Source organism: Phalangium opilio, unplaced genomic scaffold, assembly GCF_054372755.1.
Source record: "Phalangium opilio isolate 3A_F unplaced genomic scaffold, DU_Popi_V2 ptg000106l_1, whole genome shotgun sequence".
NCBI classification, from domain to species: domain Eukaryota; kingdom Metazoa; phylum Arthropoda; class Arachnida; order Opiliones; family Phalangiidae; genus Phalangium; species Phalangium opilio.
The window spans coordinates 4,478,426-4,490,942 of record NW_028324208.1 but is presented as its reverse complement, the minus strand read 5'-3'; the positions used below and the strand labels follow the sequence as shown (position 1 = coordinate 4,490,942).

The following is a 12,517-nucleotide window of genomic DNA, read 5'->3' as shown; positions in this document are numbered from 1 at the left end:
TCACGTCCGCTTCACACGCGGAAGGTTCCAAGATCGAGGCCATGTTAGATACATGTTTTGTCCATCATGATTTGGCATAAAAATAAGCTAGATCTCTTGGAAAACTCAGTGTTACTACGTATCTGTGGTGTAGTGGTTATCACGTCCGGTTTACACGCGGAAGGTCCCAGGTTCGAGCCCTGGTAGATACATATTTTGTCCATCGTGAATTGGGAAAAAATAATCTAGGATTCTTGGAAAACTCGGCTTTACTACGTAGCTGTGGTGTTGTGGTTATCACGTCCGCTTCATACGCGGAATGTCCCAGGTTCGAGCCCTGGTAGATACGTATTTTGAACATATTGTTTGGGCATAAAAATAAGCTAGGCCTCTTGGAAAACTCAGTATTACTAAGTATCTATGGTGTAGTGGGTATCACGTCCGCTTCACACGCGGAAGGTTCCAAGATCGAGCGCATGTCAGATACATATTTTGACCATCGTGATTGGGCATAAAAATAAGCTAGATCTCTTGGAAAACTCAGTGTTACTACGTATCTGTGGTGTAGAGGTTATCACGTCCGCTTTACACGCGGAAGGTCCCAGGTTCGAGCCCTGGTAGATACATATTTTGACCATATTGTTTGGGCATAAAAATAAGCTAGGCCTCTTGGAAAACTCAGTATCACTAAGTTTCTATGGTGAAGTGGTTATCACGTCCGCTTCGCACGCGGAAGGTTCCAAGATCGAGCGCATGCCAGATACATATTTTGACCATCGTGATTGGGCATAAAAATAAGCTAGGTCTCTTGGAAAACTCAACATTACTACGTATCTATGGTGTAGTGGGTATCACGTCCGCTTCACACGCGGAAGGTTCCAAGATCGAGCCCATGTTAGATACATATTTTGACCATCGTGATTGGGCATAAAAATAAGCTAGGTGTCTTGGAAAACTCAGCATTACTACGTATCTATGGTGTAGTGGTTATCACGTCCGCCTTACACGCGGAAGGTCCTAGGTTCGAGCCCTGTTAGCTACATATTTTGTCAATCGTGATTGGGCAAAAAAATAAGCTAGGTCTCTTGGAAAACTCAGTATTACTACGTATCTATGGTGTAGTGGTTATCACGTCCGCCTTACAGGCGGAAGGTCCCAGGTTCGAGCCCTGGTAGATACATGTTTTGTCCATCGTGATTTGGCATAAAAATAAGCTAGATCTCTTGGAAAACACAGAATTACTACGTATATATGGTGTAGTAGTTATCACGTGCGCTTTACACGCGGAAGGTCCCAGGTTCGTGCCCTGGTAGATACATGTTTTGTCAATCGTGATTGGGCAAATAAATAAGCTAGGTCTCTTGGAAAACTCGGCATTACCACGTATCTATGGTGTAGTGGTTATCACGTCCGCTTCATACGCGGAAGGTCCCAGGTTCGAGCCCTGGTAGATACATATATTGACCATCGTGATTGGGCATAAAAATAAGCTAGGTCTCTTGGAAAATTCAGTATTACTAAGTATCTATGGTGTTGTGGGTATCACGTCCGCTTCACACGCGGAAGGTTCCAAGATCGAGGCCATGTTAGATACATGTTTTGTCCATCATGATTTGGCATAAAAATAAGCTAGATCTCTTGGAAAACTCAGTGTTACTACGTATCTGTGGTGTAGTGGTTATCACGTCCGCTTTACACGCGGAAGGTCCCAGGTTCGAGCCCTGGTAGATACATATTTTGTCCATCGTGAATTGGGAAAAAATAAGCTAGGATTCTTGGAAAACTCGGCTTTACTACGTAGCTATGGTGTTGTGGTTATCACGTCCGCTTCATACGCGGAATGTCCCAGGTTCGAGCCCTGGTAGATACGTATTTTGACCATATTGTTTGGGCATAAAAATAAGCTAGGCCTCTTGGAAAACTCAGTATTACTAAGTATCTATGGTGTAGTGGGTATCACGTCCGCTTCACACGCGGAAGGTTCCAAGATCGAGCGCATGTCAGATACATATTTTGACCATCGTGATTGGGCATAAAAATAAGCTAGATCTCTTGGAAAACTCAGTGTTACTACGTATCTGTGGTGTAGTGGTTATCACGTCCGCTTTACACGCGGAAGGTCCCAGGTTCGAGCCCTGGTAGATACATATTTTGACCATATTGTTTGGGCATAAAAATAAGCTAGGCCTCTTGGAAAACTCAGTATCACTAAGTTTCTATGGTGAAGTGGTTATCACGTTCGCTTCGCACGCGGAAGGTTCCAAGATCGAGCGCATGTCAGATACATATTTTGACCATCGTGATTGGGCATAAAAATAAGCTAGGTCTCTTGGAAAACTCAACATTACTACGTATCTATGGTGTAGTGGGTATCACGTCCGCTTCACACGCGGAAGGTTCCAAGATCGAGCCCATGTTAAATACATATTTTGACCATCGTGATTGGGCATAAAAATAAGCTAGATCTCTTCGAAAACTCAGTGTTACAACGTATCTATGGTGTAGTGGTTATCACGTCCGCTTCACACGCGGAAGGTTCCAAGATCGAGTCCATGTTAGATACATATTTTGACCATCGTGATTGGGCAAATAAATAAGCTAGGTCTCTTGGAAAACTCGGCATTACCACGTATCTATGGTGTAGTGGTTATCACGTCCGCTTCATACGCGGAAGGTCCCAGGTTCGAGCCCTGGTAGATACATATATTGACCATCGTGATTGGGCATAAAAATAAGCTAGGTCTCTTGGAAAACTCAGTATTACTAAGTATCTATGGTGTTGTGGGTATCACGTCCGCTTCACACGCGGAAGGTTCCAAGATCGAGGCAATGTTAGATACATGTTTTGTCCATCATGATTTGGCATAAAAATAAGCTAGATCTCTTGGAAAACTCAGTGTTACTACGTATCTGTGGTGTAGTGGTTATCACGTCCGCTTTACACGCGGAAGGTCCCAGGTTCGAGCCCTGGTAGATACATATTTTGTCCATCGTGAATTGGGAAAAAATAAGCTAGGATTTTTGGAAAACTCGGCTTTACTACGTAGCTATGGTGTTGTGGTTATCACGTCCGCTTCATACGCGGAATGTCCCAGGTTCGAGCCCTGGTAGATACGTATTTTGACCATATTGTTTGGGCATAAAAATAAGCTAGGCCTCTTGGAAAACTCAGTATTACTAAGTATCTATGGTGTAGTGGGTATCACGTCCGCTTCACACGCGGAAGGTTCCAAGATCGAGCGCATGTCAGATACATATTTTGACCATCGTGATTGGGCATAAAAATAAGCTAGGTCTCTTGGAAAACTCAACATTACTACGTATCTATGGTGTAGTGGGTATCACGTCCGCTTCACACGCGGAAGGTTCCAAGATCGAGCCCATGTTAGATACATATTTTGACCATCGTGATTGGGCATAAAAATAAGCTAGGTCTCTTGGAAAACTCAACATTACTACGTATCTATGGTGTAGTGGGTATCACGTCCGCTTCACAAGCGAAAGGTCCCAAGTTCGGGCCCTGGTAGATAAATGTTTTGTCCATCGTGATTTGGCATAAAAATAAGCTAGATCTCTTCGAAAACTCAGTGTTACAACGTATCTATGGTGTAGTGGTTATCACGTCCGCTTCACACGCGGAAGGTTCCAAGATCGAGTCCATGTTAGATACAAATTTTGACCATCGTGATTGGGCATAAAAATAAGCTAGGTCTCTTGGAAAACTCAGTGTTACAACGTATCTATGGTGTAGTGGGTATCACGTCCGATTCACACGCGGAAGTTTCCAAGATCGAGGCCATGTTAGATACACGTTTTGTCCATCATGATTTGGCATAAAAATAAGCTAGATCTCTTGGAAAACTCAGTGTTACTACGTATCTGTGGTGTAGTGGTTATCACGTCCGCTTTACACGCGGAAGGTCCCAGGTTCGAGCCCTGGTAGATACATATTTTGTCCATCGTGAATTGGGAAAAAATAAGCTAGAATTCTTGGAAAACTCGGCTTTACTACGTAGCTATGGTGTTGTGGTTATCACGTCCGCTTCATACGCGGAAGGTCCCAGGTTCGAGCCCTGGTAGATACATATATTGACCATCGTGATTGGGCATAAAAATAAGCTAGGTCTCTTGGAAAATTCAGTATTACTAAGTATCTATGGTGTTGTGGGTATCACGTCCGCTTCACACGCGGAAGGTTCCAAGATCGAGGCCATGTTAGATACATGTTTTGTCCATCATGATTTGGCATAAAAATAAGCTAGATCTCTTGGAAAACTCAGTGTTACTACGTATCTGTGGTGTAGTGGTTATCACGTCCGCTTTACACGCGGAAGGTCCCAGGTTCGAGCCCTGGTAGATACATATTTTGTCCATCGTGAATTGGGAAAAAATAAGCTAGGATTCTTGGAAAACTCGGCTTTACTACGTAGCTATGGTGTTGTGGTTATCACGTCCGCTTCATACGCGGAATGTCCCAGGTTCGAGCCCTGGTAGATACGTATTTTGACCATATTGTTTGGGCATAAAAATAAGCTAGGCCTCTTGGAAAACTCAGTATTACTAAGTATCTATGGTGTAGTGGGTATCACGTCCGCTTCACACGCGGAAGGTTCCAAGATCGAGCGCATGTCAGATACATATTTTGACCATCGTGATTGGGCATAAAAATAAGCTAGATCTCTTGGAAAACTCAGTGTTACTACGTATCTGTGGTGTAGTGGTTATCACGTCCGCTTTACACGCGGAAGGTCCCAGGTTCGAGCCCTGGTAGATACATATTTTGACCATATTGTTTGGGCATAAAAATAAGCTAGGCCTCTTGGAAAACTCAGTATCACTAAGTTTCTATGGTGAAGTGGTTATCACGTTCGCTTCGCACGCGGAAGGTTCCAAGATCGAGCGCATGTCAGATACATATTTTGACCATCGTGATTGGGCATAAAAATAAGCTAGGTCTCTTGGAAAACTCAACATTACTACGTATCTATGGTGTAGTGGGTATCACGTCCGCTTCACACGCGGAAGGTTCCAAGATCGAGCCCATGTTAAATACATATTTTGACCATCGTGATTGGGCATAAAAATAAGCTAGATCTCTTCGAAAACTCAGTGTTACAACGTATCTATGGTGTAGTGGTTATCACGTCCGCTTCACACGCGGAAGGTTCCAAGATCGAGTCCATGTTAGATACATATTTTGACCATCGTGATTGGGCAAATAAATAAGCTAGGTCTCTTGGAAAACTCGGCATTACCACGTATCTATGGTGTAGTGGTTATCACGTCCGCTTCATACGCGGAAGGTCCCAGGTTCGAGCCCTGGTAGATACATATATTGACCATCGTGATTGGGCATAAAAATAAGCTAGGTCTCTTGGAAAACTCAGTATTACTAAGTATCTATGGTGTTGTGGGTATCACGTCCGCTTCACACGCGGAAGGTTCCAAGATCGAGGCAATGTTAGATACATGTTTTGTCCATCATGATTTGGCATAAAAATAAGCTAGATCTCTTGGAAAACTCAGTGTTACTACGTATCTGTGGTGTAGTGGTTATCACGTCCGCTTTACACGCGGAAGGTCCCAGGTTCGAGCCCTGGTAGATACATATTTTGTCCATCGTGAATTGGGAAAAAATAAGCTAGGATTTTTGGAAAACTCGGCTTTACTACGTAGCTATGGTGTTGTGGTTATCACGTCCGCTTCATACGCGGAATGTCCCAGGTTCGAGCCCTGGTAGATACGTATTTTGACCATATTGTTTGGGCATAAAAATAAGCTAGGCCTCTTGGAAAACTCAGTATTACTAAGTATCTATGGTGTAGTGGGTATCACGTCCGCTTCACACGCGGAAGGTTCCAAGATCGAGCGCATGTCAGATACATATTTTGACCATCGTGATTGGGCATAAAAATAAGCTAGGTCTCTTGGAAAACTCAACATTACTACGTATCTATGGTGTAGTGGGTATCACGTCCGCTTCACACGCGGAAGGTTCCAAGATCGAGCCCATGTTAGATACATATTTTGACCATCGTGATTGGGCATAAAAATAAGCTAGGTCTCTTGGAAAACTCAACATTACTACGTATCTATGGTGTAGTGGGTATCACGTCCGCTTCACAAGCGAAAGGTCCCAAGTTCGGGCCCTGGTAGATAAATGTTTTGTCCATCGTGATTTGGCATAAAAATAAGCTAGATCTCTTCGAAAACTCAGTGTTACAACGTATCTATGGTGTAGTGGTTATCACGTCCGCTTCACACGCGGAAGGTTCCAAGATCGAGTCCATGTTAGATACAAATTTTGACCATCGTGATTGGGCATAAAAATAAGCTAGGTCTCTTGGAAAACTCAGTGTTACAACGTATCTATGGTGTAGTGGGTATCACGTCCGATTCACACGCGGAAGTTTCCAAGATCGAGGCCATGTTAGATACACGTTTTGTCCATCATGATTTGGCATAAAAATAAGCTAGATCTCTTGGAAAACTCAGTGTTACTACGTATCTGTGGTGTAGTGGTTATCACGTCCGCTTTACACGCGGAAGGTCCCAGGTTCGAGCCCTGGTAGATACATATTTTGTCCATCGTGAATTGGGAAAAAATAAGCTAGAATTCTTGGAAAACTCGGCTTTACTACGTATCTGTGGTGTAGTGGTTATCACGTCCGCTTTACACGCGGAAGGTCCCAGGTTCGAGCCCTGGTAGATACATATTTTGACCATATTGTTTGGGCATAAAAATAAGCTAGGCCTCTTGGAAAACTCAGTATCACTAAGTTTCTATGGTGAAGTGGTTATCACGTTCGCTTCGCACGCGGAAGGTTCCAAGATCGAGCGCATGTTAGATACATATTTTGACCATCGTGATTGGGCATAAAAATAAGCTAGGTCTCTTGGAAAACTCAACATTACTACGTATCTATGGTGTAGTGGGTATCACGTCCGCTTCACAAGCGAAAGGTCCCAAGTTCGGGCCCTGGTAGATAAATGTTTTGTCCATCGTGATTTGGCATAAAAATAAGCTAGATCTCTTCGAAAACTCAGTGTTACAACGTATCTATGGTGTAGTGGTTATCACGTCCGCTTCACACGCGGAAGGTTCCAAGATCGAGTCCATGTTAGATACATATTTTGACCATCGTGATTGGGCATAAAAATAAGCTAGGTCTCTTGGAAAACTCAGTGTTACAACGTATCTATGGTGTAGTGGGTATCACGTCCGATTCACACGCGGAAGTTTCCAAGATCGAGGCCATGTTAGATACACGTTTTGTCCATCATGATTTGGCATAAAAATAAGCTAGATCTCTTGGAAAACTCAGTGTTACTACGTATCTGTGGTGTAGTGGTTATCACGTCCGCTTTACACGCGGAAGGTCCCAGGTTCGAGCCCTGGTAGATACATATTTTGTCCATCGTGAATTGGGAAAAAATAAGCTAGAATTCTTGGAAAACTCGGCTTTACTACGTAGCTATGGTGTTGTGGTTATCACGTCCGCTTCATACGCGGAATGTCCCAGGTTCGAGCCCTGGTAGATACGTATTTTGACCATATTGTTTGGGCATAAAAATAAGCTAGGCCTCTTGGAAAACTCAGTATTACTAAGTATCTATGGTGTAGTGGGTATCACGTCCGCTTCACACGCGGAAGGTTCCAAGATCGAGCGCATGTCAGATACATATTTTGACCATCGTGATTGGGCATAAAAATAAGCTAGATCTCTTGGAAAACTCAGTGTTACTACGTATCTGTGGTGTAGTGGTTATCACGTCCGCTTTACACGCGGAAGGTCCCAGGTTCGAGCCCTGGTAGATACATATTTTGACCATATTGTTTGGGCATAAAAATAAGCTAGGCCTCTTGGAAAACTCAGTATCACTAAGTTTCTATGGTGAAGTGGTTATCACGTTCGCTTCGCACGCGGAAGGTTCCAAGATCGAGCGCATGTTAGATACATATTTTGACCATCGTGATTGGGCATAAAAATAAGCTAGGTCTCTTGGAAAACTCAACATTACTACGTATCTATGGTGTAGTGGGTATCACGTCCGCTTCACAAGCGAAAGGTCCCAAGTTCGGGCCCTGGTAGATAAATGTTTTGTCCATCGTGATTTGGCATAAAAATAAGCTATATCTCTTCGAAAACTCAGTGTTACAACGTATCTATGGTGTAGTGGTTATCACGTCCGCTTCACACGCGGAAGGTTCCAAGATCGAGTCCATGTTAGATACATATTTTGACCATCGTGATTGGGCATAAAAATAAGCTAGGTCTCTTGGAAAACTCAACATTACTACGTATCTATGGTGTAGTGGGTATCACGTCCGCTTCACACGCGGAAGGTTCCAAGATCGAGCCCATGTTAGATACATATTTTGACCATCGTGATTGGGCATAAAAATAAGCTAGGTCTCTTGGAAAACTCAACATTACTACGTATCTATGGTGTAGTGGGTATCACGTCCGCTTCACAAGCGAAAGGTCCCAAGTTCGGGCCCTGGTAGATAAATGTTTTGTCCATCGTGATTTGGCATAAAAATAAGCTAGATCTCTTCGAAAACTCAGTGTTACAACGTATCTATGGTGTAGTGGTTATCACGTCCGCTTCACACGCGGAAGGTTCCAAGATCGAGTCCATGTTAGATACATATTTTGACCATCGTGATTGGGCATAAAAATAAGCTAGGTCTCTTGGAAAACTCAGTGTTACAACGTATCTATGGTGTAGTGGGTATCACGTCCGATTCACACGCGGAAGTTTCCAAGATCGAGCCCATGTTAGATACATATTTTGACTATCGTGATTGGGCATAAAAATAAGCTAGGTCTCCTGGAAAACTCAGTATTACTAAGTATCTATGGTGTAGTGGTTATCACGTCCGCTTCACACGCGGAAGGTTGCAAGATCGAGCCCATGTTAGATACATATTTTGACCATCGTGATTGGGCATAAAATCAAGCTAGGTCTCTTGGAAAACTCAGCATTACTACGTATCTATGGTGTAGTGGTTATCACGTCCGCTTCACACGCGGAAGGTTCCAAGATCGAGCCCATGTTAGATACATATTTTGACCATCGTGATTGGGCATAAAAATAAGCTAGGTCTCTTGGAAAACTCAGTGTTACAACGTATCTATGGTGTAGTGGGTATCACGTCCGATTCACACGCGGAAGTTTCCAAGATCGAGCCCATGTTAGATACATATTTTGACCATCGTGATTGGGCATAAAAATAAGCTAGGTCTCTTGGAAAACTCAACATTACTACGTATCTATGGTGTAGTGGGTATCACGTCCGCTTCACAAGCGGAAGGTCCCAAGTTCGGGCCCTGGTAGATAAATGTTTTGTCCATCGTGATTTGGCATAAAAATAAGCTAGATCTCTTGGAAAACTCAGTGTTACAACGTATCTATGGTGTAGTGGTTATCACGTCCGCTTCACACGCGGAAGGTTCCAAGATCGAGCCCATGTTAGATACATATTTTGACCATCGTGATTGGGCATAAAAATAAGCTAGGTCTCTTGGAAAACTCAGTGTTACAACGTATCTATGGTGTAGTGGGTATCACGTCCGATTCACACGCGGAAGTTTCCAAGATCGAGCCCATGTTAGATACATATTTTGACCATCGTGATTGGGCATAAAAATAAGCTAGGTCTCTTGGAAAACTCAACATTACTACGTATCTATGGTGTAGTGGGTATCACGTCCGCTTCACAAGCGGAAGGTCCCAAGTTCGGGCCCTGGTAGATAAATGTTTTGTCCATCGTGATTTGGCATAAAAATAAGCTAGATCTCTTCGAAAACTCAGTGTTACAACGTATCTATGGTGTAGTGGTTATCACGTCCGCTTCACACGCGGAGGGTTCCAAGATCGAGCCCATGTTAGATACATATTTTCACCATCGTGATTGGGCATAAAAATAAGCAAGGTCTTTTGGAAAACTCAGCATTACTACGTATCTATGGTGTAGTGGTTATCACGTCCGCTTCATACGCGGAAGTTTCCAAGATCGAGCCCATGTTAGATAAATATTTTGTCCATCGTGAATGGGCAAAAAATAAGCTAGGTTTCTTGGAAAAGTCAGCATAACAACGTATGTATGGTGTAGTGGTTATCACGTCCGCTTCATACGCGGAAGGTCCCAGGTTCGAGTCCTGATAGATACATATTTTGACCATCGTGATTGGGCATAAAAATAAGCTAGGTCTCTTGGAAAACTCAGTATTACTAAGTATCTATGGTGTAGTGGGTATGACGTCCGCTTCACACGCGGAAGGTTCCAAGATCGAGCCCATGTTAGATACATATTTTGACCATCGTGATTGGGCATAAAAATAAGCTAGGTCTCTTGGAAAACTCAGCATTACTACGTATCTATGGTCTAGTGGTTATCACGTCCGCTTCACAAGCGGAAGGTCCCAAGTTCGGGCCCTGGTAGATACATGTTTTGTCCATCGTGATTTGGCATAAAAATAAGCTAGATCTCTTGGAAAACTCAGTATTACTAAGTATCTATAGTGTAGTGGTTATCACGTCCGCTTCACACGCGGAAGGTTCCAAGATCGAGTCCATGTTAGATACATATTTTGACCATCGTGATTGGGCATAAAAATAAGCTAGGTCTCTTGGAAAACTCAACATTACTACGTATCTATGGTGTAGTGGGTATCACGTCCGCTTCACACGCGGAAGGTTCCAAGATCGAGCCCATGTTAGATACATATTTTGACCATCGTGATTGGGCATAAAAATAAGCTAGGTCTCTTGGAAAACTCAACATTACTACGTATCTATGGTGTAGTGGGTATCACGTCCGCTTCACAAGCGAAAGGTCCCAAGTTCGGGCCCTGGTAGATAAATGTTTTGTCCATCGTGATTTGGCATAAAAATAAGCTAGATCTCTTCGAAAACTCAGTGTTACAACGTATCTATGGTGTAGTGGTTATCACGTCCGCTTCACACGCGGAAGGTTCCAAGATCGAGTCCATGTTAGATACATATTTTGACCATCGTGATTGGGCATAAAAATAAGCTAGGTCTCTTGGAAAACTCAGTGTTACAACGTATCTATGGTGTAGTGGGTATCACGTCCGATTCACACGCGGAAGTTTCCAAGATCGAGCCCATGTTAGATACATATTTTGACTATCGTGATTGGGCATAAAAATAAGCTAGGTCTCCTGGAAAACTCAGTATTACTAAGTATCTATGGTGTAGTGGTTATCACGTCCGCTTCACACGCGGAAGGTTGCAAGATCGAGCCCATGTTAGATACATATTTTGACCATCGTGATTGGGCATAAAATCAAGCTAGGTCTCTTGGAAAACTCAGCATTACTACGTATCTATGGTGTAGTGGTTATCACGTCCGCTTCACACGCGGAAGGTTCCAAGATCGAGCCCATGTTAGATACATATTTTGACCATCGTGATTGGGCATAAAAATAAGCTAGGTCTCTTGGAAAACTCAGTGTTACAACGTATCTATGGTGTAGTGGGTATCACGTCCGATTCACACGCGGAAGTTTCCAAGATCGAGCCCATGTTAGATACATATTTTGACCATCGTGATTGGGCATAAAAATAAGCTAGGTCTCTTGGAAAACTCAACATTACTACGTATCTATGGTGTAGTGGGTATCACGTCCGCTTCACAAGCGGAAGGTCCCAAGTTCGGGCCCTGGTAGATAAATGTTTTGTCCATCGTGATTTGGCATAAAAATAAGCTAGATCTCTTGGAAAACTCAGTGTTACAACGTATCTATGGTGTAGTGGTTATCACGTCCGCTTCACACGCGGAAGGTTCCAAGATCGAGCCCATGTTAGATACATATTTTGACCATCGTGATTGGGCATAAAAATAAGCTAGGTCTCTTGGAAAACTCAGTGTTACAACGTATCTATGGTGTAGTGGGTATCACGTCCGATTCACACGCGGAAGTTTCCAAGATCGAGCCCATGTTAGATACATATTTTGACCATCGTGATTGGGCATAAAAATAAGCTAGGTCTCTTGGAAAACTCAACATTACTACGTATCTATGGTGTAGTGGGTATCACGTCCGCTTCACAAGCGGAAGGTCCCAAGTTCGGGCCCTGGTAGATAAATGTTTTGTCCATCGTGATTTGGCATAAAAATAAGCTAGATCTCTTCGAAAACTCAGTGTTACAACGTATCTATGGTGTAGTGGTTATCACGTCCGCTTCACACGCGGAGGGTTCCAAGATCGAGCCCATGTTAGATACATATTTTCACCATCGTGATTGGGCATAAAAATAAGCAAGGTCTTTTGGAAAACTCAGCATTACTACGTATCTATGGTGTAGTGGTTATCACGTCCGCTTCATACGCGGAAGTTTCCAAGATCGAGCCCATGTTAGATAAATATTTTGTCCATCGTGAATGGGCAAAAAAAAAGCTAGGTTTCTTGGAAAAGTCAGCATAACAACGTATGTATGGTGTAGTGGTTATCACGTCCGCTTCATACGCGGAAGGTCCCAGGTTCGAGTCCTGATAGATACATAT

The 12,517-nt window shown here is 43.2% G+C and overlaps 18 non-coding genes across 18 annotated transcripts; all 18 read left to right on the top strand.

Annotated features, from left to right (window-relative positions):
- Positions 1-532: 532 nt before the first annotated feature.
- On the top strand, positions 533-605 carry TRNAV-UAC (transfer RNA valine (anticodon UAC)). The gene has a single exon. It is a non-coding gene; the product is annotated as a tRNA-Val (tRNA).
- A 481-nt stretch (positions 606-1,086) lies between these two features.
- TRNAV-UAC (transfer RNA valine (anticodon UAC)) lies at positions 1,087-1,159 on the top strand. Its single transcript has one exon. It is a non-coding gene; the product is annotated as a tRNA-Val (tRNA).
- A 203-nt stretch (positions 1,160-1,362) lies between these two features.
- On the top strand, positions 1,363-1,435 carry TRNAM-CAU (transfer RNA methionine (anticodon CAU)). The gene has a single exon. It is a non-coding gene; the product is annotated as a tRNA-Met (tRNA).
- A 204-nt stretch (positions 1,436-1,639) lies between these two features.
- Positions 1,640-1,712, top strand: TRNAV-UAC (transfer RNA valine (anticodon UAC)). The gene has a single exon. It is a non-coding gene; the product is annotated as a tRNA-Val (tRNA).
- A 341-nt stretch (positions 1,713-2,053) lies between these two features.
- TRNAV-UAC (transfer RNA valine (anticodon UAC)) lies at positions 2,054-2,126 on the top strand. The gene has a single exon. It is a non-coding gene; the product is annotated as a tRNA-Val (tRNA).
- Positions 2,127-2,608: 482 nt separating this feature from the next.
- Positions 2,609-2,681, top strand: TRNAM-CAU (transfer RNA methionine (anticodon CAU)). Its single transcript has one exon. It is a non-coding gene; the product is annotated as a tRNA-Met (tRNA).
- A 204-nt stretch (positions 2,682-2,885) lies between these two features.
- On the top strand, positions 2,886-2,958 carry TRNAV-UAC (transfer RNA valine (anticodon UAC)). Its single transcript has one exon. It is a non-coding gene; the product is annotated as a tRNA-Val (tRNA).
- An 896-nt stretch (positions 2,959-3,854) lies between these two features.
- Positions 3,855-3,927, top strand: TRNAV-UAC (transfer RNA valine (anticodon UAC)). The gene has a single exon. It is a non-coding gene; the product is annotated as a tRNA-Val (tRNA).
- A 341-nt stretch (positions 3,928-4,268) lies between these two features.
- TRNAV-UAC (transfer RNA valine (anticodon UAC)) lies at positions 4,269-4,341 on the top strand. Its single transcript has one exon. It is a non-coding gene; the product is annotated as a tRNA-Val (tRNA).
- Positions 4,342-4,682: 341 nt separating this feature from the next.
- Positions 4,683-4,755, top strand: TRNAV-UAC (transfer RNA valine (anticodon UAC)). Its single transcript has one exon. It is a non-coding gene; the product is annotated as a tRNA-Val (tRNA).
- A 482-nt stretch (positions 4,756-5,237) lies between these two features.
- Positions 5,238-5,310, top strand: TRNAM-CAU (transfer RNA methionine (anticodon CAU)). The gene has a single exon. It is a non-coding gene; the product is annotated as a tRNA-Met (tRNA).
- Positions 5,311-5,514: 204 nt separating this feature from the next.
- TRNAV-UAC (transfer RNA valine (anticodon UAC)) lies at positions 5,515-5,587 on the top strand. Its single transcript has one exon. It is a non-coding gene; the product is annotated as a tRNA-Val (tRNA).
- An 896-nt stretch (positions 5,588-6,483) lies between these two features.
- Positions 6,484-6,556, top strand: TRNAV-UAC (transfer RNA valine (anticodon UAC)). The gene has a single exon. It is a non-coding gene; the product is annotated as a tRNA-Val (tRNA).
- A 64-nt stretch (positions 6,557-6,620) lies between these two features.
- On the top strand, positions 6,621-6,693 carry TRNAV-UAC (transfer RNA valine (anticodon UAC)). The gene has a single exon. It is a non-coding gene; the product is annotated as a tRNA-Val (tRNA).
- A 620-nt stretch (positions 6,694-7,313) lies between these two features.
- Positions 7,314-7,386, top strand: TRNAV-UAC (transfer RNA valine (anticodon UAC)). Its single transcript has one exon. It is a non-coding gene; the product is annotated as a tRNA-Val (tRNA).
- A 341-nt stretch (positions 7,387-7,727) lies between these two features.
- TRNAV-UAC (transfer RNA valine (anticodon UAC)) lies at positions 7,728-7,800 on the top strand. The gene has a single exon. It is a non-coding gene; the product is annotated as a tRNA-Val (tRNA).
- Positions 7,801-10,084: 2,284 nt separating this feature from the next.
- On the top strand, positions 10,085-10,157 carry TRNAM-CAU (transfer RNA methionine (anticodon CAU)). Its single transcript has one exon. It is a non-coding gene; the product is annotated as a tRNA-Met (tRNA).
- Positions 10,158-12,441: 2,284 nt separating this feature from the next.
- Positions 12,442-12,514, top strand: TRNAM-CAU (transfer RNA methionine (anticodon CAU)). The gene has a single exon. It is a non-coding gene; the product is annotated as a tRNA-Met (tRNA).
- The last annotated feature ends 3 nt before the right edge of the window (positions 12,515-12,517 follow it).